Source organism: Clavelina lepadiformis, chromosome 4 (genome assembly GCF_947623445.1).
Source record: "Clavelina lepadiformis chromosome 4, kaClaLepa1.1, whole genome shotgun sequence".
NCBI classification, from domain to species: Eukaryota; Metazoa; Chordata; class Ascidiacea; order Aplousobranchia; family Clavelinidae; genus Clavelina; species Clavelina lepadiformis.
Window position 1 is genome coordinate 6,484,557 of NC_135243.1, and position 5,319 is coordinate 6,489,875.

Sequence of the window (5,319 nt, forward strand, 5' to 3'; positions counted from 1 at the left end):
TATTTCATGATTTCAAAACATATGATTAAACGTTGTTAATCTTCAAACATTTTGCTGATTCGATACCTAGTAAACGTCTCCTTGCGCTCGGCATTACAGTATTAGCAAATACAATAACGAATCAAACTTCGGTCACGCGCTGATCACGCGTGACCTGCATGCTGCTTTTGTTCGACCCACAACGGGGAACTTTAAATCACGTGCAAGGAATCCAAGCTGTGGCTTTGTTTGGTAGTGAATGGATTTACTACTCAGAATAGGGTCTGTAGTTTTTGGTTTGGTCTCAAAAGCAATAACAGCAAAGAAGCAGAGCATTCGTGCGACGATCAACAAACTACATTGGTTGCCTTTTACGATCAAATACAAGAATTTATAAGTAAATAAGATGCAATTAACAGATTTTGAAGAGTGATTGGATGAAAGGAACAGAAACAGTAGCTCACTTTTCCTGTTAAATACTTGTAATTGTTTCAAGCAACGTTTAAGGTGGTTGTTGCAGTTTGAATACACTTTTATCATTCGCTAAGGTTTCGAAAATTATATTCACTTTAATTAGTTTTGTAATTGCTTAGCTGTGTTACTACAAAGTACAGACGTTGTCTCGAATAAGTTGCGCCACTACACTCAACATGACTGTTTTGTTTGGGTTCACACCAGTGTTTAATCATTCGCTTGGTCTTCCAAAATTATATTTACTTTAAATTATGTTGTAATTGCTTGACTGTGTTACTACAAAGTACAGACGTTATCTCGAATATGTTGCGCCACTACAGCCAGTATGTTTGACTTACAAGCTAAGCAATAATTGTCACATATTGAATTTATTTTTGTAGTTAATATAAAAGGTTAAGTTTTTGTAAATCAAACATTTACAAAATAAATTGCTTGCTATTTCAGAAAACATAACATTACGCGTGGCTAGAATCATAAAGTGCTTTGTCTGGCGTAGTAGTGATAGTATTGTGTCTCAGATAAAATAAATCAAGTGGCTTCAAGGCGCGAGTTAAGTTTGGACCTGATCACTTGGTGAGCGCGTGTTTAACAGCTGATCCATCTCAGCTGCTTTAAATAGCAGGGTAATTTCCCTCTATCAGTTTATCGCGAACCAGCAAACTTGCGAAGGCAGAAACCAGCTCGAGGGATCGTTGAGGTGATTAGAAAATTTGTACCAAAAAGCGGTTCTTGCAAAGCAGCAAATATCGTTTTAAAATACCCTTGGACTTTATTGGGGGTGAATTTGTTCTAAATGGATTAATAAGAAAAGTGGAAAAATTGTTGCGCCCGAGTCAAAGCATTGACGTTTAGATGAAAGTAAAATAAATGTTACTCTTGTGAGCTTAGCATTAAAAGTTAATACTTAGTAGCAGACAAAAACTTGTTGGGAATAAATTAATGATTTCTTTGATTCTTTTTACAGCCTGCGTTTTGTGCACTGTTGCTTATTTCGAAGTTGTGCAACATGAAAGTATGCCTTTGAGAGAAAATTCCTCGCGTGCTTACGAAGAATATTTTGAACGTCGAGGAAACATTGCCTACATTGTCATTAAGCAAAGCGACGAAGAAGAAAACGTGTTTATCCTCAAGTTAATAAAAGCTTGGGACGACCGGGACCAGATGATTTTCCGAAATTCCCTCTTTTGTTATTACTCTGAAGAACAAAACACTATTTATGACGTAAGAGAGTCTCATCACGACGGCAATATTGTAATAAGGAAAACAGGCAAAGCGTTTATTGACTACGTCATATTGCCATCTACATCAGACATGGATTGACATATGCTAAGGAAACTACAGCTATGTAAACTGCTCGACAAAGATCCAGCAAACAGAACGGATTTTGAAGTCTTCATTCTTCTTCGTAGCTATTCTGAGCCATTCTTTACACAAATGAAGACAAATATTTCGCACGCCATCTGTTCGTTGAAGTTCATCTGTTGAAGTCTGCAAGATCCTGCGTAGCGCATATCTCTTTAAGCATGGGCCCCTTGCAGTTGCATGGACTGCCATGGGTACCCGCGGTGACAGGCCTGGTAATCGTTGCTAAGACCTCTGTAGTGATGTGAAGCATTCTTACTTCTTTTCATCCCTGCCGTCTAATTTACCACGCACAGATGAAGCAACCGTTTGTGAAGAAACACAGTATTGCATGAACGCTTGCGGAGCAGTGAACAGATGAGCAAGAAAATGACCCTAATGATAAGCGCGAGACTACTTTTTGCACCGTTCATAACTTGCACTGCTTTCTATTTGAATTCCCGACAATCGTGTGATAAATTTATTATAGTATTAAGATCTATGCAATTTTAAATTATGTTGACTTCACTGCAGCCAGTTATTTTTTGACGTTTTTGTAACTTTTACAACAATTTTTTTAAATTTATGGAATTCCAAGCACGTTTTTATGATTTTTTTTTAAAATATTGTTTTTAGATGTGAGTTAAACGTTCCTATTATCTTTAGTTTGATTTCACAGTGGACCTAATTATCGAGTTTCATTTTAAAGCTTTGCTTTTGGGCGACGATTGACTTTTATTTCAAAACGTTGCGCTCAGTCTCTACCGATTAGTCAACAGGTCAATTCCCAAACCGTAAATCCCCGCTCGGTAAATATTTAGCGTAAACTGGGAAACGACGCCACAATCACTTCTGTAATAAAATAAAATCTTTAAAGCCGTATACTATTTATACTTTGCCCTTACACTGCTGTTCTGCAGCGTCATAGGCTTCTGTTTTTTGACTTTACTTATAGCCACTGTGTGTTAGTATTTAACCGAGAGATTTAAAGGTCTTTTTCTGCACATACTCACAGTGAAAATAAATTCATCAGTTCAACAGGAATTGGGTATTTGCCAATTTACCTTCTGATGTGTTGGGAACAAGGTTTCAAAAGAAAATCAGCAAATCGATAAAAGCACTTATATAGTATATACAGTGCTGCCCAGTGTCTGGATCTGAATTTACGTTTAGCAATATATGACACACTCTGATTTTAAGTACAAAAATAATTTGGAAGCATAATAATAACTTTAGGAAACCAATACTCATAAAAATGCAATAAAAAAGAAATGTTACAGATATTATTTAATAACCGTAAACTTTAGCAAACTTTCTATAACAGGTTAGACAAAGTTTTTAAAATTTCGTTTAAGTAACTAGGCTGCAGTAAATACAGGAAATCTTTTTGCATCATCTACAAATATTTGAACAAGGTTGACGCGCGACCACACCCCATGGCGATTCATAAAAATCAATATTTGAACAGCTGCAATAATATAGCGATAAAGTTGCAATCTCAGGCAAATATAAAAGTGGTAAAAATAGCAACTGCCCTTGCAAAGAAGAAAGATAAACAAAGTGCAGTTAGATAAAAATTTCTATAACGCTACTGTGACAGGCTACAGCACTAAAAGTCTTGTCGTTAAGTAGGAAGTCGAATGTACTGAGAACCTGCTACAGCAACGTTATAAGTAAGGTGGGTGTCAAGAACCTGCGAATATATAACATTTGCTTTTCTATAGTACACGAATTAGTGCTTATTTTATCTTTTGCTTGTTCACATGCATGGTTATTCCTGGCTTCAGCATAAAAGTTTAAACGTAAAGCGCTTTTGTCCGAATCTTGATAGAGACCTGCATTGTCGTTGCGGTTTTAATGTTTTCGCTAATAGTTCTACAAAGGTAATAGGTCAATAGGTTACATAGGTCTATGTATAGGTCTCAATATATAAATAGGTCTCAGTTTTTGTGTAAATCAACAAGTTTTACATTTCGTTTTAGTACATATATCTGCACATTTGTGAGCACACATATATGTTAAATTTAAAATATAGAAAAAAACTAATTTTCGCAGTACACGAGTAGACAAGAAATTCAGCAACTTCTTGCATATTATAACGTCTTGACTACGCCAATACGGTTATCTTTATGCTACCGGTTATCACTACAATGTCGGTTATCTTTATGCTTGGCATGTGGCATGGAGGTTGAAAACAAGTTTAATTCGGTATATTTTGCTCAGTTGGTATTTAGGAAGGGATGCATCGTTTTTTCGAAATATCCATTTTTGAAAATACTTATACGAGAAGCTATATGCAGGATTGTAGGCTAAAAGTACAAATTTGAAAAATATGCGTATTTTAAAACCGTTTTACAACTAGAGATATATTGCTTTTATCGCGTGTGAAATATAAAATCAACAATAGGTGATAAACAGGTTATAGCCTACTCCACTTCATAACTTTGCAGTCGGTGCAGTGTAGCCTGGTGAGTGCTGCAGGACGACTTTCGTATGGTTGTCGGACGTCCACTGACAGTTTGATAAATTTTATTATCAGCGAAAAATCAGCAAAGACTTCTCAAGAAATGCGTGAAGCCTTAAAGAGTGTATGAAGATTGGCTTCAGTGTATGAAGTTTCGCTTTCTGACCGTTTAATCCAAACCTTTACAGGCAGGTTTAAGCCGGCATGTGGGTCTGAGATAAAAAGTTGGTCAAACGATGAGATTGTAGATTGCTTGCTGCAATGCTGCAGTTTGCAGTTGCTTTGCAATATACCTAATGGATGGAGATTATTAAGCTTACTTTTTTGTTTTATTACCTATTCGATCAATGTTCATCAACGCCTGGTGGAGCGCATCACGTTTAAATGAGAAAAGGGATTGCAGCAAAAGTTAAAACTTAAATTGTTTCAATTTGCCGCTCCACAAACCACGCCATCTAGCGATTGATACACAACTACAACTGAGCGCTAACGAATGACGTTGTTTTAATTGAAAACTTTTAATTAGGTTTTCCGCGTTTGTGTCATACGATTAGGCATTGTGAGATCATGAATTTATGTGTCTCCTTGTGTACTCTATAGTCTATAACACAACTAATACAAAATACGTGTCTGCCGCTACCTAGCGGACAGGATGTCCAACGCTACAAGCCAAACTAGGGCGGTTCTATGCGGTAGGGGCTGGTCATGTATCGGTGGGTGAGGAGATGGCCAAAATCAAGTAACATTATAAATGTAATGACACGTATACCAAATAAACAGTTCTTTGTTTAATGACCAACTTTTCAATTAAATGGGTAAATTTGCTATCGAATGCTATCGAATGAAGTTTAAATTTTACATTTAAGTATCTGTAACTATTGTTTGACGTCAGTTCGCCAAATTACAAAAGGTCCCAAAAAGATACTGTCAATACACAGTTTGCCGGTAAATAAAACTAATAACTCTTTATACTGTTTTCTATTCTGTCTGGACATGTTATATTGATACAAATAAAAAACGATGTTGTCTGATTTTTTAAATGATTTATTTCCATAAATCAA

At 36.1% G+C, this 5,319-nt stretch overlaps 1 long non-coding RNA gene across 1 annotated transcript; it reads left to right on the plus strand.

The window, feature by feature from the left end:
• Positions 1 to 389: 389 nt before the first annotated feature.
• LOC143451948 (uncharacterized) lies at positions 390 to 2,838 on the plus strand. The gene is made up of 2 exons (XR_013114929.1): positions 390 to 1,150; positions 1,418 to 2,838. It is a non-coding gene; the product is annotated as an uncharacterized LOC143451948 (long non-coding RNA).
• Positions 2,839 to 5,319: the final 2,481 nt, after the last annotated feature.